The following is a 22,120-nucleotide window of genomic DNA, read 5'->3' as shown; positions in this document are numbered from 1 at the left end:
GGCAAAATCTTTCAGTCCTAGAGGTCCAGTCTACTGCACAGAGTGTGGGTGCATGTATGTAGGAAAAATCAGATCTCTCCTTCCACTCTCTCCAATGCAGGCATTTTTCTAGAGTTCTTTCCACCGAGCAGGCTTACTGTAGGCATTCATTCATAGAAGCATTCTTTATAAAACATTATAAAGACGACTCCATCAAAAGAACTCTAGGATTACACTTCAGTCAACTAGTTCTTCAGTTTATTTAATGATAATATCAAGCCAAATATCAACAGGAGCCATGTCCAAACACAGAAACCCACAGAAGAGGAGCACACAATTTCAATAAACTCTCCACAGAACAAAGCCATCTTTCCAGAAGTAATCATAAAACAGAAAGTTCCCAGCCATAGTCACAACCTCAGAAGCAGATCCAGAAATCTTCCTTTCAACCAGATAACTTGTTATTCATTAATGTTTATCTCTTATTTTATAGGCTGTAAAAAAATTTTTTAGTGATTTCTGTTTTAGGTTATATTATTATCATCTCTAGGTTTGGTATAATATGGTTTGTACAGTGAATGCTGGTTATTGTTATCAGCCACTTATTTATAATCAAAAATGAAAATCCAAAACTTATTTATATTATAATGTATGTACAAGGGGTGATCATTTAATTCGTGGACTGATGCAAGATTTTATGTTTACCATGCGAACTTTCCATAAGTGCTGCTGGAGGCACTCTCTCTGATTGCTATTGAGCAAACTCTGTGTGCTTATGCCAGTACTTGTTGAAACTAGTGTTGCATGAAGAGAGTTTTTTTAGCTGTGTGTCACTGATGATTGTTTTGAAAAAAGTATCACATCAGACATACAGATTGAACAGCGATATGTGATTCGTTATTGTCAGATGAGGCTTAAATGTATCGGAAACAGTTAAAGAGATGAATGAAGCATATAGTAATGAGTGTTGTGGTAGGACAGCCATATTCCAGTGTGAAGTGGTATCTCCGTCAAAACAGTGCCGGGTCCCTATGGCTAATATTGTGCAGGTAGTGATCACTACCATAGGTGCCGAGGTTGTGCCACATCCCCCTTATTTACCAGACTTAGCCCCATGTTATTTCTTCCTATTTCCATGTCTAAAGAAAGCTCTGAAAGGCAAATGTTTTGCATCAGATACAACGAAGCTTTCAGAACCACAATGGAAGCACTAAGCACTTCACAGTCTTTCGAAAAATGGCTTGCAAGAAGCATTCAATGTGTGGGTATGACAATGACGAAAGTGAAAAGTTCAGGGGAGAGCATTTCGAGGAGAAATTCACAGAAGGTTCAGATGATGACAATTAAGATAAGATCTTGCACGAGTCCACAAATTAAATGATCACCCCCTCATTAAACTCTGCCACTTTATATGATCATACCACCATTTATTATCATTTTCATTTCAATTAGGAGAAATATGTCTTCCAGAATGCCTAAAATTGCCCAGAAATTTGTTAATTATTTGTGACCCAGACCACCAAATAATGCTTTCAACCTCATCCCGTGTCACGAAAAAACAGTATACCTTTTAACTTGTAATCCCTGATGCATGTCTATAGGCTTCAGAAAAGCAAGGGAGTGCTTGTTAACAAAAGCAAGTGAACATTTCAAGAAAATACTTTTCCTATCAGGCTACATGGTTGGGAAAGGGGGCAATCTAACCAATTATTGTGGTTTTACAACTATGTGCAACAAATTATTAGTGTTTAATTGTACTGTCCAAACGTTTCAAGTTTTCCAACAAGGGATCACATGATCTCACACTGGATATGTGCAGTCCTGTATCCACTGTCTGCTTTCTGTGAATAGCCTTGAGTGTAGCTTGGAACTGACATCCATCAAGAATTAAACCATTATTTATTTTTTCTTAGAATAGAAATGTCACATATAAGTAGAGGTTTAAGTTTGAGTAAAAAGAACAAAATTCTAAGTTCTTATGATGCACTACCTAAATGTAAACAGAGAGAGAGAAGCTGCATTAAAAGTCAGTGTTTCATAAACTTTTAAAGAATAGAAAATACCATGAAAAAGAAAAGATGCGGAAAGAATGAACTGGAAAGAATAAATAAATTTGATGAATTTGAGGTATTGCTCAAAGCATCAAAGGTGGATACTGTTGGGATATCAGAGATGTAGTGTCACACAGACATAAGGAATGCAGAACTGGAATTTTGGAATACAACGTCTACAGAAAGGACAGACAGGACAGGAAAGGAGGAGGGGTTATGCTATTAGTTAAGAAACACATAAAATCCAAGGAAGTGACGCCAGTCGACATCGCTGGACAATGCAGTGTCGAGTCAGTTTGGTATGACATAAGCATTGGAAGATCACAATTGAGAGTAGGAGTGTGCTATAGGCCTAATGACTCTGATGAGTATAATAAGAAACTGTACAGGGAAATACAGTGGGCCAGGACATCAGAGAGTCTTATAATGGGGGATTTTAATTTCCCAGATATTGACTGGAATTTGTGGGTTGGTCACTCACACACTAGCAAGTCTTTTCTGGATTTATTGGATGATTGTTTTCTACATCAGCATGTTCAGGAGGCAACTAGAGGGAGTAACACTCTTGATTTGATTATCAGTAGTGATTCTTCATGCATTAAGAATCTGCAGATAGAGGAACCACTAGGTGGCAGTGATCACAGTGTGCTGAAGTGGGATTTACTCAAAGAGGTAACTACCATTAGGGGTAAAGGGAAGGGTTATTGCTTTCATAAAGGCGACTACAGTGGTCTGAGACAGTATTTAAATTCCATACAGTGGGACCAACTGATTATGTTACCAACAGCAAATTCAAAATGGGAAGCATTCAAAGAACTTATCTTGGAAGATACTAGGCTTTACATACCAACTAATAAATATTGTTCAAGATTTAGGCCTAAATCGATGTCAGATGAACTAATGAGACATATGGCAGAGAAGAAAAATGCTTGAGATACATATAAATTAACACATGACACAGAAGCCTATGATAGATATAAGTTGATCTGTAACCAAGTTACAAAGGAGGTTAGGCAGGTGAAGGCAGATTACGAGAAATCTTTGGCAAGGGATGCAAAGAAAAACAGCAAAGAGTTCTTTACTTATGTAAACTCTAGAAGGAAGGGGATGAATCAGATTGGTCCACTTTATATCGATGGTTCAACTGTTGATGATCCTACTCACGAAGCTAACAAACTAAATGAATATTTTGCATCGACATTCACACATGAGGAGTTATTCAGCGAGGGGAATGCCAGAGGTGTATTCAACTCTGGCAATAAGCTAGATAATCTTGTAATAACTGAGAGTAAAGTGTAGGAGAAATTGTTGATGATGAGTTGTCTGCCAGGGGCAAAGGTTGATGACGTTGTAGAGCGGATATCATCTTTTAAGGGCACAAAAGGTGATATAGTTGTAAACGTTGGCATTAATGATATTAAGAGTAGGAGACCGGCGGAATTACTTAGCAAGTACAGGTCACTGTTGAAAAAAAGCCGTGAATTAAATTTGAATTTGAAAGTATCTGCAATTCTGCCCAGACACGATAGGTGGGAGTATATGATGAGAGCCTTGTCGATCAATTCGGCCCTGGAGGGATTGTGCAAGGCTCAAGGGGTAGAATTTTTTTCAGCCTGGACTGTACTTGTTAACAGGAGAGATTGCTTCTACAGGGATGGGATACACTTAAAAAGAAAGGGTGCAAGAATTTTTACTGATGCTGTCGAGGCAGAGTTAGGTGGGTCAGAAAACTGCTGGTTGGGGGAGATACATGGACTAATAGATTAACAGTAGCCACTGGCAGAGGTGGAAGTGATTCTTGCACTGCTTCTATTGAAATGAGCAGAAGCCTGAAAAGATGCAGGATATTTCAGAGACTGCTGGGAGTCATTGCGGTACAAGTAAACACATGGGTTGTGTTAGGGTAGCCAAGAATAGAAACAGGTACATGTATACCTGCGTGTACACCAATGCTAGGAGTTTGGTAAATAAATTTGATGAATTTGAGGTATTGCTCAAAACATCAAAGGCAGATATTGTTGGGATATCAGAGACATGGTGTCACACAGATATAAGGAATGTGAAACTGGAATTTGGGGAATACAATGTGTATAGAAAGAATAGACAGGACAGGAGGGGAGGAGGGGTTATGCTATTAGTTAAGAAACACAAAGTCCAAGGAAGTGAAGCCAGTCGACATCGATGGACAGGGCAGTGTCGAGTCAGTTTGGTGTGACATAAGCATAGGGAAATCAAAATTGAGAGTACGAGTGTGCTATAGGCCTAATGACTCTGATGAGTATAATAAGATATTGTACAGGAAAATTGAGTGGGCCAGAAAATCAGAGAGTCTTATAATGGGGGATTTTAATTTCCCAGATATTGACTGGAATTTGTGGGTTGGTCACTCGCACGCTAGCAAGGCTTTTGTGGATTTATTGGATGATTGTTTTCTACATCAGCATGTTCGTGAGGCAACAAGAGGGAGCAATACTCTTGATCTGATTATCAGTAGTGATTCTTCATGCAATAAGAATCTGCAGATAAAAGAACCACTAGGTGGAAGTGATCACAGTGTGTTGAAGTGGGATTTACTCAAGGAGGTAACTACCATCAGAGGTAAAGGGAAGGGTTTTTGTTTTCGTAAAGGCGACTATGATGGTCTGAGACAGTATTTAAATTCTATACAGTGGGACCAACTGATGATGTTACCAACAGCAAACTCAAAATGGGAAGCATTCAAGGAACTAATCTTGGAGGCTACCAGGCTTTACATACCAACTAAGAAATATTGTTCAAGGTTTAGGCCTAAATGGTTGTCAGATGAACTAATGAGACATATGGCAGAGAAGAAAAATGCATGGGATACATAGAAATTAACACGTGACACAGAGGCCTGTGATAGATACAAGTTGATCTGTAACCAAGTTACAAAGGAGGTTAGGCAGGAAAGGCAGATTACGAGAAATCTTTGGCAGGGGATGCAAAGAAAAACAGCAAAGAGTTCTTTACTTATGTAAACTCAAGAAGGAAAGGGATGAATCAGATTGGTCCACTGGATATTGATGGTTCAACAGTTGAGGATCCTGCTCAGGTGGCTAACAATCTAAACGAGTATTTTGCATCTACATTCACGCATGAGGAGTTATTCAGGAAGGAGAATGATGTAGGTAAAGTAAACATTGGCAGTGAGCTAGATGATTTTGTAATAACTGAGAGGAAAGTGGAGGAGAGATTGTTGAGGATAAACATAAAAAGGCACCTGGGGTGGATGGGATCTATCCAGTTATATTAAAGGAGGCAGCAAAGGATGTAAGCAAACCCCTAGCCATAATTATGAGAGCTTCTTTGGACTCAGGGGGAGGTATCCATAGACTGGAGATGTGCAAATGTAACCCCAATTCACAAAGGAGGATCAAAGGCTGACACAAGTAATTATAGACCTGTTAGTTTAACTTCTGTTCCAGGTAAATTAATGGAGGCACTGGTTAAAGAAGCTCTGCAGGATCATCTAGACAAGAATTCAGTTATAGCTCAGACGCAGCATCGTTTTGTTAAGGGCATGTCTTGCCTGACCAATTTGATTGGATACTATGATGTAGTCACAAAAGAAATGGATGCAGAGAATAACTTTGATATTATATATTTGGATCTTAGAAAGGCTTTTGATACTGTTGCACATGGAAGACTGCTGCACAAATTGGAGCAGTGTGGCATTGGAGGCAAATTGCTGCTATGGATAAGGGGATGGTTGAGTGGCAGAAGACAGAGTGGTAATCAATGGACACTGCTCAACGTGGACTAATGTTATTAGTGGAGTTCCTCAGGGTTCAGTGTTGGGTCCGTTGTTGTTTTCGGTGTTTATGAATGATATTGATGATGGGATATCAAGTTTAATGTCCAAGTTTGCAGATGATACAAAGGTTGGCAGGGTTGTTAAGGACACCACTGACGCTATGCTGCTGCAACAGGATCTGGAAAGGTTGAACAGATGGCCTGAGAGGTGGCAAATGAAGTTTAACATTTACAAATGTAAAGTACTACATATGGGAAACAGTAACCCCAGAGCAACGTATTAACTCTGCGGTACTACACTGACAGTGGTGGAGAATGAAAAGGACCTGGGGGTAATTGTGCAGGCAGATATGAAGTTCTCTGAGCAGTGCAGACGAGATGCAAGAGTAGCTCATGGTGTCTTGTCAATGATATACAGGAATTTTTCTAGCAGGGATAAGGAGGTGATTATTCCCTTGTATAAGGCAATGGTTAGGCCACATCTTGAGTACTGTATACAGGTCTGGAGGCCTCATTTCAAGAAGGATGTAGAGCTGCTGGAAGGGGTACAGAGAAGGGCAACAAGATTAGTGAATGGAACAAAGGGTTGCTCTTACGAAGAAAGGCTTAAGTTTTGCAAATTACAGAGTCTGGAGACTAGGCACCGGCGAGATGATCTGATAGAGGTGTATAAGGCTTTGAATGGTTTGAGCATGCTCAATGCCAATGGGATTCTTCATCTTGCTCAGAATAATCAGCTCAGAGGGCATAAATTCAAATTGAGGAAGGACGGATGTCAGATAGATGTGCGGAAATTTGCCTTTGGCCAGCGTGTGGTTGGTTGGTGGAACCGACTTCCATCACTTGTTGTTGAAGTTGATAGCCTAAACAAATTTAAGGCTCAACTGCGAACGGAGGGGTGAAATGGGAGTGGTGTGTTTTTTTTTTTTTTGTTTTTTTTTTGGCTGATGCTGAATAAGCTTGCTTTCTTGCATCATATGCCTCTACTAATGCTAAGATAAACACAAGAAAGGCACCTGGAGTGGATGGGATCTATCCAGTTATATTAAATGAGGCAACAAAGGAAGTAAGCAAACCCTTAGCCATAATTATGAGAGCTTCCTTGGACTCAGGGGAGGTACCCATGGACTGGAGATGTGCAAATGTGACCCCAATTCACAGAGGATCAAAGGCTGACATGAGTAATTATAGACCTGTGAGTTTAACTTCTGATCCAGGAAAATTAATGGAGGCACTGGTTAAAGAAGAACTGCAGGATCATCTAGACAAGACTTCAGTTATAGCTCGGACACAGCATGGTTTTGTTAAGGGAAAGTCTTGCCTGACCAATTTGATTGAATACTATGATGTGGTCACAAAGGAACTGGATGCAGGGAATAATTTTGATATCATATATTTGGATCTTAGAAAGGCTTTTGATACTGTTGAACATGGAAGACTGCTGCACAAATTGGAGCAGTGTGGCATTGGAGGCAAATTGCTGCTATGGATAAAGGGGTGGTTGAGGGGGAGAAGACAGAGAGTGGTAATCAATGGACACTGCTGATCGTGGACTAATGTTATCAGTGGAGTCCCTCAGGGTTCCGTGTTGGGTCCATTATTGTTTTCTGTATTTATAAATAATATTGATGATAAAATAATATGCCAAGCTTAATTGTCCAAGTTTGCAGACGATACAAAAGTTGGCAGGGTTGTTAAGGACATTACTGACGCTATGCTGCTGCAACAGGATCTGGAAAGGTTGAGCAGATGGACTGAGAGGTGGCAAATGAAGTTTAACATTGACAAATGTAAAGTACTACATATGGGAAATAGCAACCACAGAGCAACGTATCAACTCTGTGGAACAACACTAACAGTGGTAGAGAATGAAGAGGACCTGGGGGGTAATTGTGCAAGCAGATATGAAGTTCTCTGAGCAGTGCAGACCGGCTGCAAGAGTAGCTCATGGTGTCTTATCAATGATATACAGGAATTTTTCTAGCAGGGATAAGGAGGTGATTATTCTCTTGTATAAGGCAATGGTCAAGCCACACCTTGAGTACTGTTAACAGGTCTGGAGGCCTCATTTCAAGAAGGATGTAGAGCTGCTGGAACGAGTACAGAGAAGGTAAACAAGGTTAGTGAATGGAAAAAAGGGTTGCTCTTACGAAGAAAGGCTTAAGTTTTGCAAATTACAGTGTCTGGAGACTAGGCACCGGCAAGGTGATCTGAGAGAGGTGTATGGTTTGAATGGTTTGAGCATGCTCAATGCTGATGGGATTCTGCCTCTTGCTCAGAATAATCACCTGAGAGGGCATAAATTCAAATTGAGGAAAGACAGATGTCAGGAAATTTGCCTTTAGCCAGCTAGTAGTTTGTTGGTGGAACAGTCTTCCATCCCTTGTTGTGTAAGTTGATAGCCTAAATAAATTTAAGGCTCAGCTGGACAGGTATTTTGAACGAACGGAGGGGTGAAGTGGAAGTTTTTTTTTTTTTTTTTTTCCTGGCTGATGCTGCATAAACTTGCTTTTTTGCATCATATGCCTCTACTAATGCTAATGCTAACAATGCTGACTTGTGGAAGAAGCCCGTCTGAGAGGGTTCTCAAATTTAAGATTAAAAAATACTGCTATCAGTAGAAATACCCTATGCAAAAAAGATGAAGAAATCTGTAAACAAACTCAGTGTAAATGATTTTAAGCCTCCATATAGTGGAAGGAGAGACACAACATTTTGTTACAAAAAACTTCATAGAGAAAAATCACAATCAGATACAGCACAAAAAAAAAGAGTGGAAGTTTTACTTAATTGAATGTAAGAATTTAGTCCTGACTGTATTTTCAATACTAATGAAACTAGTATTTATTTTAGAGCAATGCCTGAAATAAACATTCAACAGCTGAAAAAAAGCAAAAAGAAAGAGTGACTACTTACATGCAATATTCAGGCACAATAAAAATAAAGCTTTTCATAATTGCAAAAAAGTAAGCATCCATATGTCTTCAGAAGGGCAAATCGCCTACCAGCTGAATATAAGAGCAACACAAATACATGAATGATGCCTCAAATTTTCATTATTTTTTATGAAGGAATGGGATGGATAATTATCACAAATGAGTAAAAAAAAATTGTGCTTATCTTAGATAACTGTACAGCTCATCCGAATGTGCAGTTTAATAATATAAAATTCATTTTTCTTCCAGTGAACACACTATCCATGGTGAAACCTTTAGATCAAAGAATCATAAAGGCTATCAAAACATTGTACAGGAGTGCAATGCAACAGAAAATTATTGCAGAAATGGAAGAAAGCAATGATGCCCAAGATAAGGCCATAGCAAAAATAATTAACTTATTAGATGTAGTGCATATGACGACTAGTGCTTGGGATTTAATTTCCAAACAAACAGTCTAAAACTGTTGTCATAAAGCCAGATTTGTTCAGTCTGTGATATTAAAGAAAGTAGTGCAGTGCCAACAGAGTATACCAATAATTCGTTTAATGTTACACATTTAAACAAGTGGGTGAAATCTGATGAAAATCATCCGACAACAAGTGATCTGTCAGTAAAAGATATAGTTGATGAAATTATACCAGACAAACTTCAGACCAAGGAAAATGAAAATATCGAGGTCCAGAGAATATTATGCCAATGACCAGAAAAATTACAAAATCTTTTGAAGTGTTATGGAGTGTATTAAAACTTAACGGAGGAAAAGTGAAGACTACAATTTATTGTACAGATTACAAGAATGTTTTGAAAATTTAACTGCTATGGATTCAAAACAACAAACATTGGAAAAAGTTTTTTTAAATAGGTCAGTATGTTTATGTGTTTTTGTATTCATTGTTTATTTTTTTCAATTTGTAATTTTTTTTTTTTTTGAAACTGAAATCGGTTGATATGTGTTTATATTTTAGTTGTGTATGTAGAGTACAATGTATATACTGTAGTGAATAATAAATAAAAGATTGGTAAGGTAACCAACTTTTTATATTTCATCAAAAAAAAAAAAATCCCTTTGTTTAATGTTATTAGTCATTTCATGTTATCAATTTTCATAAACAAAATGTGGTCACAATTAGCAGCACCCACTGTATTTAATTTTGGCTCCAGCTAAGATCTCAGGTAATGCAGTCCCAGTGTATTTTCAGCATTAGCAGAGGCATATGATACAAGGTGTTGCAAGTGATCACAGAATGGCAAGATGCACACTTGATGTAGATGTAGGAAAGGGAAAAACTGACTCGAGTAAATAATACAAAGGTCTTTGAGATAACAGAAGAGGACAAAAGCAGATTGTACTGGAACTTAAGAACAAGTTTGAGCTTCTGCAGACTGCTCAGGACCAAGATATCGATGAGGAATATTACAACTTTCTGAGAGTGATAGGGAAAAAGAAATCCAAGAAGAAAAAATTAGTCAGGAAAATTAGTCACTTGTTATGATGAACCGAAGGTGACAAATGAAGAGCAAGATAAACACTGACAAGAAGAAAATTGAGTATACTGAGTTATGCAAAGCCATTAGAAAGAGGCTCAGAGAGGACGTAAGAAGATTTAACACAAGAAAAGTAGAACAAGCATTAAGGGAAAACAAAGGACTTAAATCAGCAGCCATGAGCAGTAATACAGAAAGACAAATGATACTGAAACTGATGAATAACGATGGTGTACTTATAAATAGCAGAGAATGCATAATTCAAATAGCAGAAGACTACTATAGAGAATTATAAGAGGAGTGAGGGAATGATGCCAGCAGTGGGGAAGATGGATCGCAAATTAATGACACATACGACATACCCGATATTCTTCCTGATGAGGTAGAACATGCATTGAAGAAAATGAAGAATCCGAAAGCCCCGAGGGAAGATGAAGTTACTGTAGAGTTGATAAAATTGGAAGAAACAGACATAACACAAAAACTGGCAAGGCTCTTCACAAAGTGCATTCAAAAAGGTGTGATGCCCAAGCAGTGGAATAATGCAATCATAGTTTTGCTGCATAAGAAAGGAGATAAATCAGAAATTATAGACCAATTAGCTTGTTATCCCACATCTACAAGTTGTTCACAAGGGTCATTACTAACAGATTAGAAAGAATACTTGATGAGAATCAACCGAAAGAGCAAGCTGGCTTTAGGACAGGATTCTCAACTATGGATCACCTTCACATAATATCACAGCTAATGGAGAAAGCAAATTAATATAAAACATCATTATGCCTTCCATTTGTGGATTATGAAAAGGCATTTGGCTCCATACAGCATAAGGCAATGTTTCAGATTTTGAAGAAAATATATGAGAACGGCTACCTCCTTTATTAGACTAGACAAAGACAGTAGCAAATTTAAAATATAGAAAGGCGTTCGACAAGGAGAGACAATATCTCCGAAGCTGTTTACTGCTGCCCTTGAGGAAGCTTTCAGAAGATTAGACTGGTTACAGAAAGGAGTCAATGTGAATGGAAAGTACCTAAACCATTTACGATTTGCAGATGACATTGTGATCATAAGCCATGATCTCAAAGAATTAGAGGTAAATCTTAATCAGTTACGCAGAGTTAGTAAGGATTTTTGACTAAAGATGAATATGGCTAAAACAAAAGAAATGATGAACAAGTATGCCACAGAAAGGGACATAATAATTGAAGGAGCAGTAACTGAAAAGGTGGAGTCATATACTTAGGTGGGACAAGATATTAGCTGTAATAATGATAAATGGCTGGAAGTCAAGAGAAGAATAAATTTTGTTGTAATATCATTCAGGAAATATAGTCACATACTGAAGACCAATATCCCAATTTGTCTGAAACGTACATTAATGAACCAGTGCATACTCCCCATCATGACTTATGGAAGTGAAACTTGGGCACTCACCAAAAGAATGGAAAATAAGCTGAGAACTGCACAGCGAAGAATGGAATGAATTATATTGGGAATCAGACTGTTAGATAAGAAGAGAAACACATGGATTAGGCAGCAAACTCAAATAAAGGACATTCTTATCAAAACTAAAGAACTAAAATGGTCTTGGGCAGGACACATAGCTCGAAGACATGATGACAGATGGACTAAGAAAATAACAGAATGGTACCCAAGAGGAGCTAGAAGAAAACCTGGAAGTCAACGGTGGAGATGGATAGATGAAATTCACGAGTTTGTGGTAGTAAATGGATGGCCATTGCACAAAACATAAGGAACTGGAAAGTTGCTGGAGAGGCCTTCATCCTGCAGTGGACTGAAAATGGCTGATGATGATACAAGAAAGCAAGCTTATATAGCATCGGAAAGAAAAAAAAAAAAAAAAAAAAAAACACTTCCCATTGCACACATCCATTCGCTCCAAAGGTTTGTCCAGTTCTTCCTTGAATTTATTTAAGCTATCAACTTCCACAATGACAGATGAAAGTTTGTTCCAGCAAATAACTACCTGATGGCTAAAAGCAAATTTTTCACGAATCTACTCTACAACTGTCTTTCCTCAATTTGAATTTATCCCCCCCCTCAGGTGCATAATCTGACCAATCACATCACCTCCCATGTGCCTAGTCTCCAGAGGCTGCAATTTTCAGAACTTAAAGCTTTCTTGGTAAGAGCAACATGTTGTTTCCCTCACCAATTCTCATTGCACTTCTCTGTACTTTTTCCACAAGGCATCCATCCTTCCTAAAATGAGGCCCCCAGATATGTATGTAACACTCAAGGAGTGGCCTGACCATTGCTTTATACAAGGGGATAATCACCTCCTTATCCCTGATAGCAAAATTCCTGTATATCATTTACTGGACCCCATGAGAAAACTTCACTGCTCAGTAAACTTCATATCTGACTGCACAATTATCCCCAGGTCTTTTTCATTTTGCACTACCCTGAGTGTAGTACTACACAGTTGGTACTTTTCTCTGGGGGTTACTGCTTCCCATATGCCGTACTTTGTATTTGTCAGTGGTAAACTTCAGCTGCCACCTCTCAGCCCATCTACCCAACTTTCCTAGATCATGTTGCAGTAGCGTGCTGTCGTTAACAACTTCGCCAACCCTCGTATCATCTGCAAACTTGGACATTAAGCCTGATATATCTTCATCAATATCATTAATAAATACAGAAAACAACAATGGGTCCAACACGTAACCCTGGGGAACTCCACTAATAACATTAGTCCACGAAAATCAATGTCCATTGATTACCACTCTTGTCTTCTCCAACTCAACCACCCCTTTTTCCATAACAGCAACTTGGCCTTAATGCCATACTGCTCCAATTTGTACAGTAGTCTTACATGTGCACAGTATCAAAAGCTTTCCTAAAATCCAAGTATATAATATCGAAATTATTTTTTGCATCCAGTTCCTTTGTGACCACATCATAGTATTCAGTCACATTACTCAGACAAGACTTCCCCTTAACAAATCTATGCTTGTCTGAACTGTAACTGTAGTCCTGTGTAAATGATCCTGCAGTGCTTCTTTAACTAGCAACTCCATTACTTTTCCTGAGAAGAGAAGTTAAACTAACAGGTCTGTAATTGCTGGTGTCACCTTTTGATTCCCCTTTGAGAATTGGGGTTCCCTGGCACAACACAAGTCCCTAGAGACCTCCCCCGAGTCTGAGGATGCTCTCATAATCATGGCTAATGGTTTGCTTACTTCCTTTGCTGCTTCCTTTAATATAACTGGATAGATCCTACCACCTCAGGTGCCTTTCTTGTGTTTAACTTCAACAACTTATCCTCCACTTCTCTCTCAGTTATTACAAAATTATTTAGCATTAGCATACGATGCAAGAAAGCAAGCTTATGCAGCATCAGCCAAAAAAAAAAAAAAAAACACTATTTCACCCCTCCATTCGTTCCAAATACCTGTCCAGCTCAGCTTTAAATTTATTTAGGCTATTAGCTTCCACAACAACAGATGGAAGCATGTTCCACCAATCAACTACCTGCTGGCTAAAGACAAATTTCCGCACATCTAGTCTACAACTATCTTTCCTCAATTTGAAACTATGCCCCCTCAGGTTCTTAGTCTGAGCAAGAGGAAGAATCCCATCAGCATTCAGTTTTCTCAACCCATTCAAGGCCTTATACAAAGGGTACTAGGAAAGTTTTGCAATACAGCTTTGTTTATTTAATTTTTTCAAAGTAATTTCCTCTACATTCAATACACCTCTCCATCCTCCGAAACCAATCTTTAAACCAGTTCTGCCAAGTTTCACTAGGGAGTAAAGCACACTCGTTGTCCCAAGCCCGTAGAAGGTCCTCATCACTGGAAAACCGCCTCCCTTTTAGCTTCATTTTCACATGCGGGAACACTGCAAAGTCGCAGGGAGCAAGGTCTGGACTGTAGGGAGGGTGCTCGAGAAGTTTCAGTCCTGTCGTGGTCAAATATTCGGTGCAGGCTTTGGCGCGGTGAGCTGGAGCATTTTCGTGATGGAGGTACCAGGTGTCCATCCTTGACTTTGGCCGCAGGTTCTTCATAGATCCAATGACTTTAGGCAGGCATTGTTCAGTATACCACTTAGCTGTGACGGTCTTCTGCGTGTCCAAAACGACACGTTCCACAATTCCACTCGATTTGAAAAATACAGCTATCATTTTCTTCTTTACAGATCGGGATTTTCTGACAATTACGGGTGTGTCGTCATCATCAAAGACCCAAACTTTGTTTTGAGCCTTGGTCGGCAGATCGTAATAGTACAGCCAAGTCTCGTCACCTGTCACGATGTTGTTCACATACCGAGATTGTCCCTTATCAAACTTTTTTAACATCTCCCGGCACCAAGTCACACGTCGTGTCATCTGCTCTTCAGTCAGTTGATGCGGCACCCAGAGAGAACAAAGTTTCTTCACGTGCAAATGATCTTGCAGAATCGAACGAATTGCTGGTGCATTTAGGCCCAAAGTATCCTCTATCTGTTGGTAGGTCACTCGCCTGTTTTCGTCAAGCATTTTCCTCACAGCAGTAACGTTTTCCTCCGTAACTGACGTTCGTGGCCTTCCCGGCCTCTCAGAATCCTCCAGAGTGAAATTTCCCCTTTGGAATTCTCTATACCACCTGATTATCGTTGTACGATGTGGACAATCATCATCTAGTGCAAGAGTCATTTCTTCTAAGCACTGGTCTATGGTTAAACCACGCACGAAATTATACCGCAAAACTGTCCTTATCTCATTTCGTGACCACGATGCCATCGCAAGCACTTTACACTCTCACTACTAATGAATAACTGAGCCCATCGACTTGGCGCGGCGGCTACTATGCAGGTATGAACATGTCTCAACATGCAGCAACAAGCAGCTTCCTGTGATTCATTGTTGCGTAATATTGCAAAAAACTTTCCTAGTACCCTTTGTACACCTCAATCAGATCACCTAGCAGGTGCCTGCTCTTCAGGTGCTGCAATTTGCAGAACATAAGCCTTTCTTGGTAAGAGCACCCCTGTGTTCCCCTTACCAATCTTGTTGCCCTTCTTTGTACTCATTCTAGCAACTCTACATAATTCATAGCGTACTGTCTACAGTACTCTAGATGTGGCCTCACCATTGCCTTGTACAACAGGATAATCACCTCCCCATCCTTGCTAGCAAAATTCCTATTTCATTGATAAGTCTCCATGACCCACCCTGACAGACGGGCTGCTGCTCAGCAAACTTCATATTTGACTGCACAATTACCCAGAGGTCTTTTTCACTTTCCACTTCCCTGAGTGTAGTACCACACAGATCGTACATTTCTCTTCGGTTACTGCTACCCATATGCAGTATTTTCCATTTGTCAATGTTAAACTTCAGTTGCTACTTCTCAGCCCATTTTCCCAGCTTATCTAGATCCAGTTTGAATAGCATACTGTCTTTAACAACCCTGACAACCTTTGTATCATCTGCAAACTTGGACATTAAACCTGATATACCTTTATCAATATCATTGATAAATATACAAAACAACAAAACAATTGTTGTTTTGTATATTTATATTATTAGTGGAGTTCACCAAACCTTGGGGAACTCCGCTAATAATATTTGTCCACAAAGAGCAGTGTCCATTGATTACCACTCTCTGTCGTTTCCCACTCAACCATCCCTTTATCCATTGTAGCAACTTACCCTTAATGCCATACCTCTCCAATTTGTACAGCAGTCTTCCATGTGCAACAGTATCAAAAGCTTTCCTGAAATCCAAGTATATGATATCAAAATTAATTTTCCCATTCGGTTCTTTTGTAACCACATCATAGTATCCAATCAAATTGGTCAGACAAGGCCTCCCTTTAACAAACCCACACTGTGTCTTAACAATTACTGTAGTCTTGTCTAGATGATCCTTCAATGCTTCTCTAACCAGATTTTCCATTATTTTCCTGGAACACAAGTTAAACTAACAGGTCTGAAGTTACTTGTGTCACCTTTTGAACACCCTTCGTGAATTGGTGATACATTTGCACACCTCCAGTCCATGGATACTTCCCCTGAGTCCAAGGAAGCTCTCATAATTATGGCTAAGGGTTTGCTTACTTCCTTTGCTGCCTCCTTTAATATAACTGGACAGATCCCGTCCATGCCAGATGTGTTCCTTATGTTTTAACTTCAACAATTTCTCCTCCACTCTTCTCTCAGTTATTACAAAATCACTTAGCTCCCTGCTAGCATTTGATAAACTTCTGGCACTCCCCTCATTGAATAACTCCATGTGTGAATGTAGATGCAAAATACTCATTCAGTTTATCAGCTACTTGTGCATGATCATCAATATTAAGTGGACCCATCTATGTTAAGTGGTCCAATCTGATTCCTTTCCTTCTAGAGTTTATATAATAAAGAACTTTTTGCTGTTTTTCTTTGCATCTTTGACATACATTTCTCGTAATCTGCCTTCACCTGCCTAACCTCCTTTGTGACTTGATTACAGAACAGTTTATACCTGGCATAGGCTTCTGTGTCACCTGTATGCATCCCATACATTCTTCTTCTCTGCCACAAGCCTCATTAATTCATCTGACATCCATTGAACAATATTTCTTAGTTGGAATGAAAAGCCGAGCAGCCTCCAAAATTAAGTCCCTGAAGGCTTCCCATTTAGAATGCAACGTTGGTAACATCATCAATCTCTGTAGTCATCAACCTCTGTCTTAAACCTCTGTAATAACCTTTACGAAAGCAAAAGCCCTTTCCTTTAGCCTTGACGTTAGTTACATCTTTAAGGAATTCCCACATCATTACATTGTGATCACCGTCACCCAGGGGTTCCTTTATCTGCAAATTCTTAATGCATGTATAATCACTGCTGATAATCAGATCAAGAGTATTACTCCCTCTGGTTGTCTCTCGAACATGTTGCTGTAGAAAACAGTCATCCAGTAAATCCACAAAAGTCTTGCTAGTGTGCGAATGACCAATCCACAAGTTCCAGTCAATATCTAGAAAGTTAAAATCCCCCATTAGAATTAGCATTAGTAGAGGCATATGCAAGAAATCAAGCTTATGCAGCATCAGCTAGGAAAAAAAAAAAAAAAAAAAGCCGCACTCCCATTTCACCCCTCCGTTCGTTCGAAATACCTGTCCAGCTGAGCCTTAAATTTATTTAGGCTATCAACTTCCACAACAAGGGATGGAAGTCTGTTCCGCCAACCGACTACCTGTTGGCTAAAGGCAAATTTCCACACATCTATACTACATCTGTTTTTTCCTCAATTTGAATTTATGCCCTCTCAGGTGATTATTCTGAGCAAGAAGAAGAATCCCATTGGCATTGAGCATGCTCAAACCATTCAAAGCCTTATACACCTCTATCAGATCACCTCGCCGGTGCCTAGTCTCCAGACACTGTAATTTGCAAAATTTAAGCCTTTCTTCGTAAGAGCAACCCTTTGTTCCATTCACCAATCTTGTTGCCCTTCTCTGTACTCATTCCAGCAGCTCTACATCCTTCTTGAAATGAGGCCTCCAGACCTGTATACAGTACTCAAGGTGTGGCCTGACCATTGCTTTATTATACAAGGGAATAATCACCTTCTTATCCCTGATAGAAAAATTTCTGTATACCATTGACAAGACACCATGAGCTACTCTTGCTGCACGTCTGCACTGCTCAGAAAACTTCATGTCTCCCTGCACAATTACCCCCAGGTCCATTATAAGACATTCTGATTTACTAGCCCAATCTATTTGTTTGCACAATTATACTCATCAGATTCATTAATGGTTGTGCAGTGGGGTGGTTGTGCAGGCAGATATGAAGTTCTCTGAGCAGTGCAGACGGGCTGCAAGAGTAGCTCATGGAGTATTGTCAATGATATACAGGAATTTTTCCAGCAGGGATAAGGAGGTGATTATTCCATTGTATAAGGCGATGGTCAGGCCACACCTAGAGTACTGTATACAGGTCTGGAGGCCTCATTTCAAGAAGGATGTAGAGCTGCTGGAACGAGTACAGAGAAGGGCAACAAGATTAGTGAATGGAACAAAGGGGTGCTCTTACGAAGAAAGGCTTAAGTTTTGCAAATTACAGTGTCTGGAGACTAGGCACCAGCGAGGTGATCTGATAGAGGTGTATAAAGCCTTGAATGGTTTAAGCATGCTCAATGCTGATGGGATTTTTCCTCTAGCTCAGAAAAATCACCTGAGAGGGCATAAATTCAAATTGAGGAAAGACAGATGTAGGATAGACGTGCGGAAATTTGCCTTTAGCCAGCGGGTGGTTGGTTGGTGGAACAGACTTCCATCCCTTGTGGTGGAGGTTGACAGCCTAAATAAGTTTAAGGCTCAGCTGGACAGGTATTTTGAACGAACAGAGGGGTGAAGTGGAAGTGGGTTTTTTTTTTTTATTTGGCTGATGCTGCATAAGCTTGCTTTCTTGCATGAAATGCCTCTACTAATAACACACACCTACTCTCCTTTTTCCTTGCGCGTGCTTATTTCACACCAACCAGACTCAACACTGCATTGTCCACCAACATCAATTAGGTACACTTCTTTAGATTTCATGTGTTTCTTAACTAACAGCATAACCCCTCCTCCCTTCCTGTCTATCCTTTCTGTACACATGGTGCTCCCCAAATTCCAATTCTGCACTGCTCTCTGATATCCCAACAATATCTGCCTTTGACTAGCACTTCAAGCTCATCAAATATATTAACTATACTCCCAGCATTGCTGTACATGCAAGTATACATGCACCTGTTCCTACTCTTACTTACCTAACACAGCCCATGTATTTACTTGTTCCACTATGACTCCCAGCAGTCCTGGAAATCTCCATTACCTTGCCTTTCAGGCTGCTGCTCATTCTAATAGAAGCAGTGCAAGAATCACTTTTGCTTCTGCCTGCGGCCACCGTTAACCTTTTAGTCTGTGTATCCCCCCCCCGAGCTAGCAGTTTTCCGACCCACCTAACACTGCCTTGATAGCATCAACATTTAGCTCCCTGTTAATAGTTTAACAAGCTTCTGTCCTCTACTTCCCTACAGAATTCCTCATGTCTGAATGTAGATGCCAAACACTCATTCAGTTTGTCAGCTACCAGAGCAGAATCATCGACAGTCAAACCATCAATATCAAGTGGACCAATTTGTTTCATCCCTTTCCTTCTAGAGTTTACTTAAATAAGGAAGTCTTTGCTGTTTTTATTTGCCAAAGATTTCCTGTAATCTGCCTGAGCTTACCTAACCTCCTTTATGACTCGATTACAGACTGGTTTATATATATATCTACCATAGGCTTCTGTGTCTTATGATAATTATATGCATCCCATGCATATTTTTTCCCAGCCACAAGTCTCATTAGTTCATCTGACATCCATTAAGGCCTAAACCTTGAACACTTCCCATTTAGATTTTGCTGTTGGTAACATCATCAGTTGGTCCCACTGTATAGAATTTAAAAATTGTCTGACACCAATGTAGTCACCTTCACAAAAGGAAAAACCCTTCCCTTTACCCCTGATGGTAATTACACAGAAGCCTATGGTAGATATATATATATATCTACCATAGGCTTCTGTGTCTTATGATAATTATATGCATCCCATGCATATTTTTTCCCAGCCACAAGTCTCATTAGTTCATCTGACATCCATTAAGGCCTAAACCTTGAACACTTCCCATTTAGATTTTGCTGTTGGTAACATCATCAGTTGGTCCCACTGTATAGAATTTAAAAATTGTCTGACACCAATGTAGTCACCTTCACAAAAGGAAAAACCCTTCCCTTTACCCCTGATGGTAATTACATATTTAAGTAAATCCTACATCAGTAAACTGTGATCACTGCTACCTTGTAGTTCCTCTATCTGCAGATTCTTAATGCTTAAATAATCATTGCTGATAATCAGATCAAGAGTATTACTCACTCTGGCATGCTGCTGCTGTAGGAAACAATCATCCAATAAATCACAAAAGCCTTGCTAGTGTGTGAGTGAAAGAAAAAGAAGTGCAGCTATTATCACCCACTGCAGGATGGAAGCCTCCTCAACAAATCACGCTGATGGAAAATGGACCATAATCTCCCACGCTGGTCCAGTGCGGGTTGGCAGATCAACCGTATTCAGCAGTGAGGGGCTTGATCCCCGGTCTACTCAAAGAGCGTGTGCTATTGCACTCCCGCTCCTAACCACTCGGCTAAGGAGGCATGTGTGAGTGACCAACCCACAAATTCCAGTCAATATCTGGGAAGTTAAAATCCCCCATTTTAAGACAATCTGATTTATTGGCCCACTCTATTTCTCTTCACAATTGTTCATTATACTCATCAGAATTATTAGGCCTGTAACACACCCTCTCATTTTTACTTTCCCAGTGCTATATCACACCAAACTGACTCAACATTAATGAATGTCCACCACAAATTTTGTTTCTCAACATTGATGAATGTTAAGAAACAAAATCTAAAGCAGTGCTATGCACTGCTTTAGATTTTGTTTCTTAACTAACAGCAGGCGCCTCCATAGCCAGGTGGGAAGGAGCAGCAGTGCATAGCACACGCTTCTTGATTAAACCGGGGTTCGAGCCCGTCACCACCAAATATGGAGGATGCGGAAAGGTCAGGGAATGACCACCGCATATCCCGGAGCAATATGGCCTTAGTTGCTAATGCTCCTAAAAACCAAACAACAAACAAACAAACAAACAACTTAACTAACAGCATTAACCCTCCTCCCTTTCTATCCTGTCTGTACACATTGTACTCCTCAAATTCCAATTCTGCATTCTGTATATTTCTGTGACACCACATCTCTACATGCTCTCTTAGATGTCATGTGCCATATATGATTGTAAAACCCTATTGGTAGTCAGTACAGTACTTATGCCATGAGCCCAGTATTCTGTGCTATTGCAATGGCCAAGTTTTCCCAATTAGCACCACATAGGAAAGTGCTGCTGCTGCTGCATTGAAAGTAGAGGGGCATTCTACTCATGAAATAGTTAAATGGATTCTCTATAATCAGTCAACAGTGGCAGATTTATTATGAAAATTATCAAAAACTTGCAGTCGAGACAGAAAGAAAGGAAGTGGATATCCACAAATATCTTCTGCAGCGCAGGACACATTTCTCGTCTTAGTTCAGTTGAAATGTGTTATTTTCTCTGATGAAACAAAATTCAACTTTCAGGGTTCACATGGCCAGCAGACCATTAGATGAAGAGAACAATTTCATCCTGACTGTATTGTCTCCACAGTGAAACATTCTGCATCTCAAATGATATGGGACTGTATTTCACATAGAGGAGTTGGTCATCTTGAATTTGTGAAGGGTACAGTGAATGCTCTGTACCCTTCACAAATTCAATCTGTCCTAAGTGCACATAAGGTCATTTAAATCCCTCCTGAGTGCAGGGTGATTATCTGATCTTGGAAATGATTTTTCTACCACATTTTCCTATTCATGCTTCGAGCTTCTCCTAATTCCTCCATTTTCTTTATTTGCTGCCAACTGTTGCTCTGAATGCACCAACAATTTCAGTGTATTTTTCAATATATTCCTTCAGTGTTTTGATTTTAGTAGTCTCCTCCTCTCAGGAGGAGGAGGAGACACCAACATAATTAGCATTACTCTTGCAACAGACCAGGCATTGCAGTTAAGGGAAATCATTCTTTCTCTTGCTAAGATTATGCAAATGAGGTAGGGTTTACACAAGCAAGAAGAAATAATGTTGATGTAAATCAAAATGGAAAAAAAACTTTTGAAGATGTGTTAGTTTCTATGGAAAACTAACACATCTTCGAAACTTAACTATCTGCTAGTGTAATGAACCGGTCTGTTGCCAGAACGTTTGTTTGTTTGTTTGTTTGTTTGTTTGTTTGGTTTTTAGGAGCATTAGCAACTAAGGACAATATTGCTCTGG

Source organism: Mastigoproctus giganteus, chromosome 6 (assembly GCF_048544385.1).
Source record: "Mastigoproctus giganteus isolate SK-2022 chromosome 6, ASM4854438v1, whole genome shotgun sequence".
NCBI classification, from domain to species: Eukaryota; Metazoa; Arthropoda; class Arachnida; order Uropygi; family Thelyphonidae; genus Mastigoproctus; species Mastigoproctus giganteus.
Note: the sequence above shows the minus strand (reverse complement) of the source record.